The sequence below is a fragment of the Gymnodraco acuticeps genome, unplaced genomic scaffold, assembly GCF_902827175.1.
Source record: "Gymnodraco acuticeps unplaced genomic scaffold, fGymAcu1.1, whole genome shotgun sequence".
Classification (NCBI taxonomy): domain Eukaryota; kingdom Metazoa; phylum Chordata; class Actinopteri; order Perciformes; family Bathydraconidae; genus Gymnodraco; species Gymnodraco acuticeps.
Window position 1 is genome coordinate 988,748 of NW_022992308.1, and position 18,722 is coordinate 1,007,469.

The following is an 18,722-nucleotide window of genomic DNA, read 5'->3' on the forward strand; positions in this document are numbered from 1 at the left end:
ATCGGAAGGCTGTGAGTTCAAATCCCGCCAGGAACACCATCACTAGTGTGACCTTGAGTAAGGCACTTAGCCCTTAGTTACTCCAGGGAGAATGTCCCTGTAATCGGTCATTATAAGTCGCTTTGGATAAAAGCGTCAGCTAAATGAAATGTAATGTGATTCGTAAAATATGCATGAATAAATAAATAAAAAGTTAACTAGGTGAAAAAAGGTAAGATACACTTTTAAAACTTGTTGAGAGAAAACTAGTCTTTGCTGCTGCCTCAAAGAGGAGCAGGGGGGAGAGGAGGGAGACAGGAGAGGCTGATTCAGGAGCACAGACACACTCACAACTATAAATGAACCAAAAATAAATTAACAAGTTTCAGTGTTTTTTTCATATTGGAAATGGTATGTTATTGGTTATGGCCTTGATTTTATGATTATTGAAATGTATACAGTTCTGTTTAATATAGGTGTTTCCATAGATCTAGTCTCTTTATTTCCCCCTCAAAATGCACCAGATTGATGCATTTAACTCCAAAATAAAAAATTAAATCTTACCGGGGGGCATGCCCCTGGACCCCCCTAGAGGATTTGAGGTCGACCCCCACTAAAAATCACATGGATAGGTTCCTAAATACATTAATAAATACATTTATTTTTTTAAATAGTAACCCATTTCCATATGTTCATGTGTGGGTAGTAGATTTAAACTATAGGGCTATCATTATGGGCCCTGCCTGTACCTGTTCGCTCTGCCATCGCGTGAAGGGTCTGCTAACAAGCGACCAACAGAAAGGTCAATGTTAATGTTGTTGCACGTCACCTCAACCCCCCCCCCCCCCCCCCCCCCCCCCCGCTACCACCACCCCCCCAAGTATATTTCAGATCTCTGGGAAACACTGGGCAGTTAATGGACCAGCACCAGAGGCGTTCCCATACACACAGGCGTTGGAGCTGTTCTTCATGAAATCCCAGAAGGATGAAGTGCTCTGACAAACAGTGCCATCTTTGCGCAAAATGATTATACCGGAATGAAAAGTCAATAAATAAACATGTTGTTAAAACTTTTTTTTTTCGTTTGGCAGAAGACAAAAAACCTAGCTTTGGGAAACTTGGATTGGCCATTCTCACAATGTTTCTAATAATTAATAGACCATATGATTAATCAATTAATAAAGAAATTAACCATACATCTACGTGTCGGGTTGATACATTTTGCTTGTTGTCCATACAGTGGGATGCTCATACTCTTACAATCTTTATTGTTCTAATTATTCTTTATGTTTCCTACATGTTATCTCCCACCATTGTCCCCAGCTGATCAGACTTTAACATCCAACAGAGCACATCGACATCATAACATGTACAAATAGGCCTCCCACTCACACATGTCGAATGCCCTCAGCTCTCACTGCTGTGGGTCCATATGTCTCTGTCCTGTGCCTCCAATCAGTCAAGAACAAATCCATGCACAAGCACTAGATCAGGTGACTCTGGCATGGGTGCAGTTCTTATTTGTGCAAAGCAAGGTCATGGAACCATAGGATGCTGGATCAATCAGACAGATTAATGAAGCACAACCTGCTGACATGAGGAATATTGACACCCCCATTACATCTAGGTCCTGCAGTCCTCACCACTGCCTAAATAAATCTGGCCATAGAAAGGGGCGGGGCTAACTACTGAGTCTAATCCTTTAAATGACAAACTGAATGCAAGAAGAGCCCAACTATAATGGAAAGGGGCTCCTACGAAATACTAAACTCCAAAATGTCCCACAAATAAATATCGTGTTGGGAGTTGATGCCGCTTTATTTTAATATACGCTTCCAAGTATTTTACAATAATGTATTACGTGACACAAGGCTAATAGACCTTTTCCACAGAATCTCATAATATATATATATATATATATACATTAGGGCTGTCAAACGATTACAAATTGTAATCAGATTAATCACAGCTTAAAAATTCATTAATCACCATTTGTCCAAAATATGCCATTTCTTTATGTACAGTATATTGTTGTGGGAATGGAAAGATAAATGAAAGAAGGCGGATATATCAATTTAACATACAGTATGTATGTATGTTTATTATAACATTGTTCTGTGTGTCAAAATGAAAGACAGCCCACACACCTATCAATCATCAAACCGTGGGGTCATTATTTCATTACGTGTTGATTTCTATCAACACGTAATGTTGTATCGACGTATATAGAGATGTACTACCGCAAAAGTATTCTCCGTCGGGACTTCCTGCAACAACACCACGCCGTTATCTTGATTCTGATTGGCCAGAAGACATTATCAAAGATGTTCTATTGAGAAGACGATCACTACGTGACAAAAGTTTTCAAAACCGTTTCTAGTCTTCGGTATTTCCAGACAAGTGGCTACTGAAATCAATCTTACTAACTGCTGTCTGTGCAATTTACTCCGCGCGAGTTGGCATACTTTATTTTGCTTACTTTAACATCATTTGTCATGGTGGGGCTAAGCCATTGGGATGTATGGGGCGGGCCATTCTGCGCATGCGTTAAATGCGTTAAATATTTTAACGCAATTAATTCAAAAAATGAATTACCGCCGTTAACGCAATAATTTTGACAGCATTAATATATATATATATATCAGCAGTACAAAAGAGCTATCAAGGTGTTTGACAGAAAGCCATATTCATACCACCACTGTACCATCCTTGAAAAACATAATTTCTTGAATTTTGACAATTTTAAGTCTTTTAAAAGTATGTGCTTTATTTATAAATGTTTAGATGGACTGACCCCCCCTCCCTTCCTTAGGGGAATTCATCCACAGAAAACACACTGGACGCTGCATTAGGTCGGACACCAGAGGAGACTGTGAGGTCCACCGTAGACGGACCACTTTTGGACAAAATGTCCTCTCCATTAAAGGCAGCTCATTGTGGAATAGCCTCCCAACTGAGATACGGGATTGTCCCACTCTCAATAGCTTCAAAGGTCAACTCAAAGAATGGTTGAGAAACAAACAGACGTGCAATCACCGCTAAATGCACTTTAACACAGGGGTATCTCATCTTGCACTTTAAGTATCTCTTGTATCTTCTCTTGCATTTTATATGTCCTTGCTGCTATATTGTATTACCATATCATAAATACTTGTGTGTGCTGCTCTTACTCTTTTGCACTTTTGCATATCATGTATTTGTTTTTGCTATGTTTATAAATGTCATTTTCTTAAATGTTTTATGTGAGGGACTGCGGATGGAAAGTAGCTCAAATGTAAATCCGGCTTATTTACGCTTGAAATATTTATTGTTTTAAGTGTTAATTAATGTGCAATGTCCCTGCCAAATAAACGATTAAATAAATACATTTTCAAACATGCCAGACCTTTTTTGGTTCCAGCCTCTCCAAACAACAAAACGTGCTTTTTTGACAACAAATAGAATATCTTAAGGTTTTGGACTTTTAAAAGCACAAAACAAGCTATTTGAATCACCTTGTCCTGTGAGAAATGTTCAAAGCCATTTTATACTGATATAGACCTACATATTTTATTAAAATAAAGTTTAAATGAATTGATATTTTATAGACTAAAGATTAATTGGAAAATAACTAGAAGATGAATCGATAAATACATTTTAGCTGCAGCCCTACAGCAGATGTTTGGCAATTGTGGTTGGAAATGACTTACTGTAATCGATAATCAAAATTGTAGTTTGATCATTTTCTGTTAATCATTAAATCCTTTCATTTATTGATCTTTTCGGCATATTGGAGCAAAGGCATTGTATTATGTTTGAACCGAAGAACGTATGCATAGTTGCATATTTAATTGTGATTCAGCAATAAGCTAGCTCAATTAATCACCCTCTTCCTCATAATAAGTCTCCACAGCATCATAGGAAATACATTAAAAAATGTATCAAACATTGTTTGTAAATTGTCCGACAGCAGTGCAGCAGATAAAAATACCTACGCTGTTGCTACTCCTTAAATAAGCGGATTTGCTTAAGCGCTTAAAGCACCTCAAACGTCATTTTTCTGCCCAGATCCGGGTTGTATTTCTGACAACAGGGCCTCAGAGTAGGCTAGAAAAATGGCATCTTCCATTTTTAATCAATAGGAGGATTAACCTTTGCAATCAGCAGCGCCTCTCTTTGCAAAATGTGAAGTCAAGGTTTAGGATTATACCTGTGAAGACATGATTTAGCTCATTATTGGACTTAAATCTTCAGCCCTGAATGACATCCCATATATCACTGGCATTAGGTTACCATTACTGTCAGCGATCCTTCAAATATCTCCGAAGAAAAAGCACCTCATCGTGATAAGCCTTTCTGGAAATGAATGTATTTGCAGAGGTGTCTTTAGTAATGATCCTCTATATTTTTAGAGCCAAGATTTCCACTTCCATGCCCTCATCAAAGGCTGGTCATCTTCTGAACATGTAGAGAAGTACCCCAATGGTGATTCTTATTATTTCCATCGCTCACACAGCGCTCATAAAACTGTCACAGAGCCACCTTGGCTTCCTCCTTTGTTTAGCAGCACAGAACAATGACTTGACTTCAGATTATTTTCAGCATACTGAGAACAATCGCCGTATTTAACTTTACCACTGATTATCCAAAGTACTTTATGGTAAAGAGTGAAAAAACTAAAAAGCAGAGACAACCGGGGTCGTGTATTTCAAAAAATGCCAAATATTCTATAATTCCAGTTTCTCATACATAGAGAACAACAACACAGTCTTATCTCAGCTGGCTGCATTACCTCAGATGACAGGCCCTGCAAAAGGCCAGACAAAGTTCAGTAGACAGCCTCAACCAAGCAACATCTCATCCACACTCTATTTGTGTAGGATTAAAGTTTTAACAATGGTAGTCCTATAAAATATTCCTTTTTAGTTTATCCTTTCAGTGGTCTGGTTTGCCAGTCCTAATTATTGTTATATTACTCTAACAAACTGTATTGTACCTCATGTGTCTTATTTGTATTGTATTGGTCAACTGGTTTTTAATAACTTTTGTATTTTTACTTTGTAATATTTGTAAAGTTATACAACTCATTTTGAAACCCTTCTTAATTAATCAAAAAAATAAATGATTCTTCTCACATGCAACATGAATTTGTCTGTTGTAATTGTGTTTACTTTTCTTTTGTGACTAACATCCATGAAAGCTCATGCATTGTGCAGCACATAGTTAACTTGGAGTAAAATGTGCTGTACTGTACCTCACGTTGTTTTAAAATAACAAGCCTATTATTGATTTGCTTTGAAAAGCTAAGGAACAAAAGAGGCAAGAGTAGAACATTCTCCCGCCTGGATGCATCCTAAACATTTTAAATATCTACATTACAGCCACAATGTCTTCCATAATGTGGTGCAATCAGCTGTTCTCTGTGCTCACAATGACTTCTTGTTCGCTACTATGAATCACATAAATGTGTTTTGACCATAACATGACTATTCCCGTCTCCACTTTGAACATTTTGACTCTACAAACCTCGTGAACCTGACTAACCATCTGTGGGACTGGTGCATCACGGTGAAAGCGAATAATTCGTTTAACGTTTGACTTTTCACTAAATAACCATGCGTTTGCTATTCTGTCACACTACCAATTAACGTTACATGTATGTAAACTCAGCAGTCAAATAAGTCAGCTAACTTTAAGATACGCAATGAGACAAAAGACAGATATCTAGAACCGATTCGTTGTAACATAAAGCTGAGGCTGAGGCTCAAAGAGGCGCTTTATGTTAGGCAAAAACACATGATATGCTGTGAACTTGTTCCATAGAGTGGCTTAGTGCAGAAGTGAGGGAAGCTAATGCTAACTACCGGAAGTTAGCGCCGGAGAAGTGAACGAGTAAAGCTAATAGGAAGTATAAAAGTACCTGGTTGCAACGTGTGTCTTCTTTCGTACTCGCTGTACTGCTGGAAGTTGTCCTAAAATCCACCCGACCCGAGCAAGTTTCTTTTTTTGTTGTTGTTGTTGAGTGCGTGAGGTATCCAGGAGAGCCTGTTGTTAGCAACGACGTAAACTGTCAAACAATGGCGGAGCCAACTACGGCAAGCGGGAGGCCGACACGTGTTGTTTGTTGACGTTTTTTCGCATCCCCCTATGGGCGAAATAGTGAAACATTTAAGATGGTTTCGTTTTTGTGCTGCTGTCAAAGTAAGTGAAGTAAGCAGAAGTAAATGCATTAAGCAGAATTAAGTGCAGTAAGCAGAATTAGAGCAGTCAAACAAACTCTGGATAAAGGAACATAGCCTTCCATTTTCCACACTAGAGCTGAAACTATGCACAGTAAGCTAGCATCCCTGTTTTTGACGTGACTCAGTACACAAACGTGTAAGACTATTAGTGTGCTATAAAGTTTTACTCAGCATTGAGGAAATTAAAGTGGATAAATGTGTTTACCAAAAACTGCAGGGATATTTTAAGGACGCTGATTTAGGCTAATGATGGATGGCATGCTTTCAAACATTTGTTAAAGAGATTTTTCTGTCACATGCAGGGCTTTGATGGTAACACATACCAGCAGAGACAAGGAGATTACCTCCACAATATAATAATTGTGCTGATGTCAAAGTAAGTGCACTAAGCAGAAATAGACCGATCAAAAATACTCAGGGTGATTCATAATCAGCGTTTTTATTAGGCAAAATGGTAGCCTATGTTTAAGACATGGCCACAACAGTCCTCTATTTCAGGGAATTTAATTAAACTGTCCTAATTCCACGTGTTGTAGCTGAATTTCGAGGTTTAATGACATAAAGAGTATTTTGAGACAACACACATATTCAACATTTTGAGCCAGATTATTGTAAAGTATTCTCTACAACAGGGGTGTCAAACTCAAGGCCCGGGGGCCAAATCCGGCCCGTGACTTCATTTTATGTGGCCCCATAAGAGCTTGCAAAGAATATGATATGGTTACATGATGATTTACAGAAGCACGTTGCCCATAAACTACATGTCCCACAATGCATCTGAAATTTGACATTTTTCTCAGATTTGGACTTTTTTTCCAGGATTTGGCTTTTCCTTTTAAATCATGTTGTGACATTCTCACTGAAGAGACTTGCAATTATTTGCCCCAGACTTCTGCTTTCAGACGTAGTTAATTATGAAGTTATTACCCTATCTGATAATAATCCAATGCAGAGGCAATAATATAATATAATACATTATTTTTTTTTCTAGTCTTAAAGTTACAACCGGCCCTTTGAGTGCAGCCCTAATGCTGATGTGGTCCGCGATTAAATTGAGTTTGACACCCCTGCTCTACAACAATCAATCTGGGTAATGAAAGCTATGGTCTTTTAGAGATGGACTCGTTATCTTCTTTGAACAGACATGCAAGTGAAATTATATATGTATATGAACATCGAGCTTTAGGCCTTAGTGCATATATGTACAGGACACATTCAGGATAGGACTTGATGGATATATTTTTTTTTCTCATTTTATTTTACATGAAACATTTTGGTTGGTTTTACTGTATTAATTATACAGAAATTGAGTAGGCAGCTTGTATCTTTCAATTTTAACTGTAGCTGTTTAAAGACCCCGTAGACTCTTTCCTGTTCATCTGCTACATTTATAATAATTCGTTATCCTCTTTCTCAGCTGCCATTATTCTTCTGCTTTTCTATAATGAATCCCATTTCAAATTCATATTCAAATTAATATGAGACTATTATGTAGATGGGCTTGAGGACATTTTAAGTTGCATGAGTTATTCACTTAAATTCTAAAATAACTTTTTCCAAAGAATTTGAGCAGCCATATGTTTTACACTTCATTAGCATCTGTAAAAGTGACAGTGATGGAACATAACTAAATACAAATCAATCATTGTACTGACGTTACATTTTGATGTACTTTACCTGAGTAATTAAAAAAACAAAACATGTATTGTATTTTTAAAGATCTAAACTGTGCTTCCCGATTTTTTGGCTAATCTGGAACTCATTATCATGTTTCAGAAATCTAAATTGTTTGTTGTTTGACCAAAGAGTGATTTACCTCTAAATTGCTCAGATGGTTTCAAATCTTTTAAAATAGCAACATCCTGAACTAGTAAAATGTCATTTATAATCGGGGACATTTTTCAGCAGAATCAGATATATATAATTTGATAAAACTACTGTCCTTCTATGGTTTTAAATGCAGGACCTTCATATGTATTTTTGATCTATTGCAACTTTTTCATTACGGTTTTAATACTTTTTCCACCATGGAGTTGTGATAGCAATCTTTCTCTCTAAGCCGTTGTGAACTTGATCTTAGATGAAAATCCAAACCCTAAACATCCGGGTTTTGTGACGTATTTATCTATGCTTCTCATTCTTTATTTTATTCCTTTGGCACCTTGGGATTTGGGAGGCTTAGTTTGTCTGCATCCTAATCTTTAGCAGCTAAAATTGCTCCAAGCTGATTCTTGTCACTCCCTCACAACACACTCCTGGGAACATGAAAGTATTAAACACATTTACTTGATTTAATCATTCGAAAGCAGAGAAATAATGGATGTCAATTTTCTTCCCCCTTTTTTAACAAATGAGTTCATTTTATGTGTAATTTCACTTTTCTCTCACTTGTATTCCATGCCATCTCCTACTCTATGGCTCATTGTTAGTGTTGGGGTGACTAAGCGCCCTCAGAGATGCTGGGGCATGAACAAAGCGAGTGATATCTAGTGAATTCTCATTACAAGGGGATTATCATATGTGCCAGCATGCATTTCACTCCCACATCATTTTTGGACCATTTACAGGCAATTACAGCATTGCTAATGCTTATTTTGCGCCCACCCTTCCCCCCGGGCTCATCATGTTATTTTACATGTTTTGACAACTTAGCAGGAATTTATCTTTCGTCACTTGTCTGCATTTCCTTGGACTACCTGGTAATGATTATGTTGATGTCAGAAGACGCCTGTGTGACTAAACATCAAAACTCAATACAGCTCACATGTGCTCCAACTAGAACGTGGAAACTGGTTCAGTGTAAAAACTGATCTGAGAGGTCTATTAATACTTAATGAGCCAATAATATTCCCGAATGAACGCTAATTCCAGTTAACATGTTTCTCCCAGCTGGAAAATGTAACGTTACCTGGTTCACAGCAGGTTGCTTCATTAGGCGCCTCCTGCACAGTTCAGCTGCCAAAGGCTGAAGTTCTATAATGTGGATTTTTTATTATATAGAGCACAATATACAGTTTCTCTAAAATACAGGAGGATTCAGATTAAGTTACCAGTTTTTTCCTGTGATAACTGCGTTTTTGTTTGTATGTTTGTATGCATTTGGTGTGTGGTACTGTTAGTCTCATACAATGAATTTACCCTCTGCCGGAGGATTAACATACAATTTGGTTGTTAAAAGGTTAAAAAAATGTTGTCCAACTGGTTTACATTGAAGAAGATTTATTTATTAGTTAGCCTATGGGGAGACCACTTTTCTGTGTTAAACGATGTATACAACATTCAGACTCAGAAACACAGAAGAAAGTGGGCACTGAATGCACAATGAGATAAACTACAGAATAAATGTATCAAAAAAATGTAAAATGTCAAGTGACTTGGTACATATGCAAGGAGGCGTGCAAGCTGCAATAGGTATTTATTTAGAGGCTATTAGCTGGGTTATTTTTTCACAGTACATGTGTACTTTAATAACACAAGTTGTTCATTATTCAGCTCTATAAAAAAGTACACCTTTTATATTATTTCATGTTGTCTTTTAATAATCTAACATGATCTATACAACGTTCTTTTTTTCAAACTTGAGCTGGAACTATGCACAATAACAGACTATGTTAATGCAAAACCAAAGTAAAAAACAGGTAGCATCCCTGTTGTTCTAGGAAGTTGATCCGCACACACAAACATGTAAGAATATTATTATGCTAATTTGTTTCCCTCAGCATTGAGGAAATGAAAGTGGATAAATGTGTTTACCAAAACTGCAGGGCTATTTTAAGGACACTGATATAGGCTAATGATGGACGGCATACTTTCAAACATTTGTTAAAGAGATTTTTCTGTCACATGCAGAACTTTGATGGTAAAACATCCCAGCAGAGACATGAAAAAGTAGATTACCGCCACAATATAAGTTCCTGTTGACGAGAGAAAACATGTCGTTTCTCATCAGCAGTGTATGAGAGCATTCAATACCAGCCCTCCTGCAGGCTCCCAATCTCCTTCCAAGCTGCTGTCTGCGCTCCCTCCATCCGCCTGTTCAACTTTTTTCATTAGATTTCCCATTCTTATGCATCCCAAGTATTTTTTGAAGTGCATAGTATGTGGAATTATGCAATGCATTCAAGTGTCAAGCCTGCACACATCTCATCATGTCCAGGATGATTCACATATGGAAAGTTTGGTTTCCTAGCAACAGCCAATAAAGGCCGGGTTTGATTGGCTATTGCCTGTGGCCATTATAACTAAAGAGTCAACAGGGCTGCCTCTATGAGCTGATGAGAAAATGTTTGCAAGCAATCAAAGGTGGGTTTAATCACTCTTACGGGCTGGTGATAAAACAGAGAAATAATGGGGATTTTTATCTTGAATGAGAGAAATAGTGCATATAAACCCCTTCTTACAGGACGTTTGATTTTTACATGAGCACACACAGAATGGACCTAATCAGGTATTTGAGCTGGTTGGTGATTGCTGAATTAAATCATCTGACTGTCTTTCACATATTCTTCGTGTGTTACTGCATCAGATTGTGCCTTGATTAGCAGTGATCAGTGGGAGAATGATTTCATGGGGAAATGTAAGTCCTTTGTTGGATTGATCACACTCTCTATGCTTTATGCCGTGACTCTGAACTAAGAGAAATCCTTCAGACTCTTTCAGCCTGAGCTGCTGAGGGACCTGAATTCATATTTTACCACTTTAGTTTCCATTTGTATTGTATTTACACATGACACTTAATTTAGGGTGAGACAATAGCTTTTACATGGAAGCGAAAGCCAGCAAGACTAGCAGCGGGCCACAGTGAAACAAAGCATGCATAATTTGTTCAAGCTCTGAGTTGTCTGAAGTTTTCTACCTTGAAGCTCCAATAGGAGAGTTGTCTGAATGTAAAATAACTTTTCCTTTGTTGCCCTACTCATAAAGTATTATTTCTACCGAGAAGACTGTCCCAGGATGTTAAACTGACACTCTCGAGGCTCACCGTGTTTATCCAAATTAAATTATGTTGTTAGACGTGGACATGGAGTACATGCTCAAAAACTTTTGAATTAGTGCTCACTCCCTGAAAGTGGAAATTGAAAAACCATGAAAAAGTTTGTCTAGCCAATTAAATATTTTCTACCTCTCGTCCCTCTGGTATACTCTGGTAAAAAGCCATCACAGACCAGCTGGCTGTGTAAACATGTGCTTTTTGGATTTCACAGTAAGCTGAATTTGAGCTCCCCAAAAGTTACTTCTCCCTGTCCATCGAAGCTGCCAATACACAGAGTTACCACGTGAGAGTATATACTTTACTTTATAAATGACACTTGTATATTATACTTGTATTTTTTCATTCCATTATTGTATTTACCTTCTAACATATTTTATTCAATATATTATTTTTTAATGAAGTTGTTGAATATGTAATCAGCACACCCGTTTTTTGTATGATGATATGTATTTTTATTTTAAGAGGTATAATAAGAGTTTGCCAATTATCTTCTTCCTGTTGTGGATGGTTTGCCTCTACCCTTTCTAACGTACTTATGCTCTAAATACAAGTGGGTATTTATATATATATAAAATAGTTTTAGACTAGTATTTGTTTATCAGAACAACGATTTGCAGTACATATTTGTTTGAAGCACTTCAAAGATAAAAAACACTAGAAATGAATCACAGTAAGAAGTGAAGTGCCTTAATAACAGGTGACTTTTCTACCAGGGTTTTAATACACTATCACTGTCTTATTTTCTTTAAGTTCACATATAAATCAGTACTTTGAAGAACAAAAGAAAACAACAAGCTATGTAAAGACCCAAGCACGTTTGTTATGCTCTGTTTCTATCAAAGAGAATTATTTAAGACTATAACATGAAAGTTCACGCTTGTCTTAGGTTTCTTTTCAGATCTTCGACAGACTTTGCTGATTTGACACAGTGGAAGAAGAAGAGCCCTTGTTCAGTTGGATGATTTGAAACAACAGTAATTGGCCACCCTGGACGAAATGATTTTCAAGTGACCAAACACATTATTAGTATCACTTGTAATTTGGCTTATTGTATAATTAGGTAATTACACAGTATAGAAAAGGCAGATAAACATTTCCCTTTGCTTTTGTGATGCGTGAAGTGCATTGAGCCAAGTAATCCATATAATTAGAGATCAGAAAAGGTTGAACATAATTAGTGACTAATTTGTTTGTGCTAAATATATAAAGTATATACAGATTTAAGGCATATAACTTTTAAATAAACATCAATGTATCATTTAAAAGTTACTAAATAAAAGTGAAGAGGTCTTGTTTAGCTCTTTTATATTCTAAAGATGGAAAACAGTAGTATTGACACTGCTGGCATGATATTCAAATGCACACATCATGGGCTGCTTCTTATGTGTTCAAGGTAAATGCATAGTGTTGGGGCAGACACAGTAGTGGTGGCTTAAAGCCCACCTCTGCTCCGCGCCGTCCGTTTAGATGAGCCTGGTCAGATTGATAAAAGAGGGAGTTCAAAACACCGGCATAAAAGTTATAACAATAATCTGATTTTAATGATAAAAAACACCAATACAAGTTTACAGAGTACTCTGGACTCCCAGTTCTACTGCTGTGCGATACAGGTATCGGGACCAGCCAGTCAGAAACAGGGGGCATTTTGCATGACTACACAACAATATATATGGATATTATTTGAGGTGGAGAGCCACTTCTTATCTTCCACCGGACCCAACTCCTTTAATTTCCCAGGGAAGGTTTCACACAAACTATTATTTTCTAAACAATCAAACATTGTACACAGATATATTGGTATCAAACATTGTACACAGATATATTGGTGCTTGGGATTATATTGGCCCCAGAAAGAACCTTGAAAAAGAACATGTGTGTGTGTTAGTGAGGGGAAGTGTGTGTGTGTGTGTGTGTGTGTGCATGCTGATAAGTGGAGGCGTATGTGTGTGTGTTGCTGATATCTGGGTCAAGGAGTTTATGTGTGTGTGCTGGAGACAGGGGGTGTATGTGTGTGTGTTGGCGATATCTGCCTTATGGAGTGTAGGTAAGAAGGTTTATATATATAGGATTACTTCAAAACAGTCCCAAATAATACATGTTTACTTCAATACAGTTCAAGATAATACCTGTTTACTTTAATACAGTTTAGAACAATATCTGTGTGCTTTAATAGCCACTATTTTCTTAGCTGATAACAACTCAGAATATAGCTGTTACGTTTGTATTTAAATAGAGAAATGTAAATGTTTGCATATATATATTCTATTTGATAAGTGTCACATCTGTACATGGGTTAGATTTAAAGGCTAGGGCAGGGAAGACAATAAAAGGAGGGAATGGTATCATGCAAGATGCAAATGATATAGTCAGCGATAATGTACAATTTGAGATAAGAACACTCTAAAAAGTCCCAGGACATACATCCAAACAGGTCCTCAAGCAGTGGAACACATTGTTCATAATGTGCTAATGAGAATATAAGAATCTGAGAGCAGAGAGCTTTCCAAGATGAACTTTCCCAAATGCCTGGAAGATAAGTCTTTGATGAGGACACCAAAAACGAGAGCTTGCACCCTTATAAAAACACGACAGATCATTACCTACCGTATGCAGCCTCTGCATTTATCTGCAAGTGGGCCCATGATGAGGTGAGTTCCACCTACAGCGAGCTGACTTTGAAGTGATTTGTGGTAACTCTGGTTTATTAAGGCCAAAGCTGTTGAAATATTGGATGTCATAGATATCTGAATCCTTTTTTCTCAGGTTTAAATCTCAGTGTTGTGTAATAGGGGGTTGGAATAGTGAAACATTGATGGAAATGACAACACATAATTAATTAAAAGTAGAGCATTTGTACGATTCAGGTGGTGAAACCTGAACCATACACGCATGAGGTGAAAGAAGTATTTAGATGCTTTTCTAACTACCAAAATACAACAATGTAAAGATACTACATTCAAAATCATACACTTTGTAAATATATAACTTTGATCAATAAAATGCACTGAAAGATTCCAAGTAAACTTTCTGCAGAAAATGGCCCCCTTATAGTGATTTATTATCACATATCATATTATCTGTTGTTAATATTAAAGCAGTTGTGTTTTAGAAAGTGGTTTACTGTGATAAATGGAAGAGAAAAGACGAAAATGTTTCTCATCATATTTGAATGACTTATTTGGACTACTGTCTTAATGTCTAACAGCATCGAACAGTTGTGTAAGCATGAGAAGTAGCCTTATATAGACACTGCTTTTTCGCAAAGGATCACAAAACTAAAAGTTTGGTAACCATCGGTTTATTCTATACAAACTTATTTAAAGAAACGTACTAATGTACAGGAGTAGAACTATGAAGCAACTCAAAGAAGGTGGAGGTTGACCTCATTTTGACTCCTTTATAACAAAACAAAAAATAGGTGGGGTTTAGGTCAGGGGTGTCCAAACTTTCTTCCCAGAGGGCCACATACAGAAAATATACGACGGGCTGGGCCACTCACTAGAGGTGAGGTATATTGCCTCATAAGTTCAGTTGTAAGTTGGAAAAATCAATCCAATGTAGGTCAATTATTCTTGATACTTGAAAATGCTGTTAGAAAAAAACTGCCTAAATCACAGCTCTCCATAGGGTTTCATTTATTTTGTTAGCAGCTCATTCTTATCAAGGGTATATTCAACCTAGTCTCACATCTAAACGTGTAATAACTACGTTGGTCCACAACTTGGGACGTAGTATTTCTTCAAAAACGCCTCTGAAATTGTAAGATCCCTACGTTTTTTTTCACCATTCATTCCAATGGCTGGCGTCTATGTCACGTGATCTTCAAATTTCTCCCCGCAGAAGAAAAAAAAACATGGCCGACCTTCGTTTTATTCTCGGTGGAAAATGCCTATTTTAAAGTTAGTTTGGCCATTAAAATGCGTTTTGATGTCATTTGATGCGAGAAATATGAGTTGTTATTTCAGATTATCTGTGCAGTGGATGTACATGATCTTTAGTTTGCTGGTTATTATGAAGATTACTTCAGGAAATTGTGTCCATACAACGTTTTCATTGTTACCAAGGTGGTTGCTAGGGACGCTGCTATCGATATTATTTCTATTATGTTGTGTAACTGTTTAATGGTGTAAAATTGTGGTATATACGCAGTGGCGACTGGTCATTAGGGGCAGGTGGGACACATATTTATGTATAAAAGACATAAAAAAGTGCATTTTGCATGATAGGTCCCCTTTAAGTACAATGTAAAACAAGCAGAAGTTTATTAGACTAAAGTTATACTTTTTGAATTTGCTGAGGGCCGATTTGAAATGGTCCGCGGGCCACATTTGGCCCCCGGGCCGTAGTTTGGATGCTTGGTTGTGAGATGATTAATGGAAAAGAAAGAACCATTACCAATTTCTTTAAAAAAAAAAACGTAAAATGGAAATACTCAAACCCACTTTAGCAACTTTCCACCACTGCATACATGTGTTAAATTGAGACAGACAAAATATGTCAAGGATTTATAAAACATTTCACTGTCAACAAAAGCAGAGCCTTTTGTATCTTAGCTCTTATTTATCTTCATTCTGTGTGTGTAAAGATCTGCGGCAGCACCTGATAACTCGACTGACACGCACAACAAAGTTGGTAATTCATCTCAGAGAGTGTAAAATTCCACACTGTGCCAAAGCTTCCATAACTCCACACCCATCACACCTCATTGTTAACAGTCAGATAACACTAACCACCTCCCTAGGGCCACATCTGCTCCGTGAGTGAACAAAACAAAAATTCAACCACCTAGGAGATTTGCTTTACAGGATGTTGCGGCATTTTAGCGTTTCCTCTCACAAATAACTAAGAGAAATGTGTTCAATCGTGACAGACAAGACAAATCAGATTACAGCTTGCTACATCATACTCTCGTTGGATATATTTGTAGAACAATAATATATGTAAACTAATTTTCTGGGGCTGTGCTTTTTTTATAGTATGGCAATCTCACCTCACAAATATTTTTCCTCTTTTGTAGCAGTGTGCTCTGTGCTTAACCGTGTCTCCTGGATATTGTGTTCATATTTCGTCACAGCACACAGGTTTAAAAATAATTGTAAATATGCCCCAATAAAGATTTGATCAGAACATTTGTTGTTGTGTTAGAACTTAGATGTTCTAAGTTTCTGCATTATTTCTGACAATGTTCTTTATCTTTCTCGTACAATTAATGCTCTTTAAGTTATGTTCAGAAACTCAAAGCACTTTAACAAAGGTTAAATGTTCCTAATGGAGTTTTTTCCCAGTAGTAGCACTGTTGATTTTTTTTACGAGTGCAATGTTTTGTTTGTCCACTTTTAAGCACACGAGAACGTAGGTGAGCGTATGGGTGACACAATACACAATCGTGCCATACTTTCTCATGAATGCACTGAGCCATAGGTGATGGTACCATTCATAACGATGCAGAAATGTGTAAGAAAATGCAGGGCAGAAGACGATCAGCTAATTTGTTCATTTAAGAAGAAATGCACTCAACAAGGATACACACAATGTTGGGGAGAAACACTAAATGTAAAGTTAAAACACTGATCATTTACAAAAAAACTACAAGGCATCTTTTAGAGAAGGAGTCCTGCGTAATATCTTAGAAGGAATTCACGACATTTTCTTTGTAATTGATAAAAGACGAGACATACTGAAGGCATTTGTGGAACTCTTTGCACCTCTCTAGCGAACAAACCATGACACAGTTTATTAGCAGAAAATGCAGGTTGTTTAGTTCCCAAAACATGTATCTTTTGTAAGGGCATTGACAACAGGACGTTGAGGTAGTAGGGGTGTCCAAATGTGTCATGTCAGCAGCCTGTGCTTCAGTCTGATAGATCCTGCATATGTGGTTCCTTGACCTTGCATCGCACTATGAGACCTGCATCCCTGTCATCGTCACCCGATCTGTCTTTTTTTGGATTGACAACAAACAAAATGAATATATTCAGAATGTGTGATTTAGCAAATGGTGAGGTGTGTGTTGTTTTCTGTTGGTTTTAAGGGGGAAGGCTTTATAATGTTGGCTCAAACTGCTAAACAATAATGAATAATAATCGTCCTGATAAAGAGGCCTGTTTATTTGTTTCACTAAAGGACTCCCAAGATGAAAAAGAATGCTCAACTTTGTTATTAAAGATTTGATCCACCCTAATAAATGGGTTTACAGTTAAGTAAACTGAGTAAAGTCTTAATATGAGTTTTATTCATCCCCTGTTTCATCCGTCATCCTCTGAACAACTTTGCAAACATTTAAAATGGTCTTACTGGCAGGAAAAACATTGCTTAGCTTTTAATTTAACTGATGAAAAAGGGAAACCGCCAGTACAGCTGATAGTGTAACTCATCTATTTCCCCCAAATGTCTTTCAGAGCAATTACAAAAATTACTTCCTCTGAAAAACCAGAATATAAGCCAACAGTGAGACTGAAAAAACAATCTTATCTAACAATCATTGCCTCTGGATTTCAGATAAACCCCTCTCTCCTTTATCAAACTGTATGATAATTCTAATGCGAAAAAATAAAGAACAAGGGAATTCTACAACATGATACCCTTGTCTTTCTATCTTACCAGGAACGTTTTATATGTTGTAGGAATAGGACACAAGGGGCCATAACCTGTACATGTCATACTGGGTACATTACTTGTCCAACATAGAACATGTATCTGTTGTGCTTTGCATTATTGTGCAGTCACAGCTTTGCACATGCAGTAGATTGAGGCTGTAAGGAGAGGATCAGCACAGGTGAAGGTTGTGTACAGTGCAGATACTCTAAGAAATCAATGCTGGTTACTTACGTGTGATGGAGATGCTTTTAGGAATCCATGGCATACTGTATTTGTTTGTGCAGTGTACTGAAATAACTGTGAGTGTATCTGAGCAGAAGTGGTGCATTCAGTTCTACTGGGTGCTAGTTATCCCTTAAATATGGTAGATACAGGTTTGTTAATGATGCAAAAATAATACTGTAGGATCCACACGTACTAATATATGATTTTTGCAAACATCAGACTTCATATAATTATTTAGAACTGTTGCATAGTTGAATGCACTATATGTTTCCTGCAGGTTAAGGCTGACAAGATAGGGCCACTCATGCCTATAGATTTGCCAATAGCTTTGGCTATGTTAGCCCTAGCAGTAATGACTGGAAACAGGGTCAATAAAGCTAGAGTGAGCTAAGCTGAAACAAAAGTTCAGCAAATATGAGCACTTCCAAAGCTCAGAGAGAGAGAGAGAGAGAGTGAGAATTCTCTTAGTGAGTTCACGATGATGGAGGAAGGAGTAGCGATGAAACCGACGGACGAGAGAGAGCCGGGAGAGAGAGAGGGAAAGGGAGTGGAGGAAGCGAGAGAGAGAGAGAGATGAGAGAGAGAGACGGAGAGAGCAGGCAGAGAGAGAGAGAAGAGAGAGAGAGAGAGGAGACGAGAGGAGAGAGAGAGAGAGAGAGAGAGAGAGAGAGAGAGAGAGAGAGAGAGAGAGAGGACACTAGTTAAAA

At 37.4% G+C, this 18,722-nt stretch overlaps 1 protein-coding gene across 2 annotated transcripts in view; it reads right to left on the reverse strand.

Annotated features, from left to right (window-relative positions):
• Positions 1-6,026, reverse strand: part of enox2 (ecto-NOX disulfide-thiol exchanger 2) — a 209,660-nt gene extending 203,634 nt beyond the window's left edge. For both annotated transcript variants that reach the window (XM_034208127.1, XM_034208125.1), the window contains exon 1: positions 5,879-6,026. The gene's annotated coding sequence lies outside the window, so the exon portion shown is untranslated. The remainder of the gene's footprint in view (positions 1-5,878) is intronic.
• Between the last annotated feature and the right edge of the window lie 12,696 nt (positions 6,027-18,722).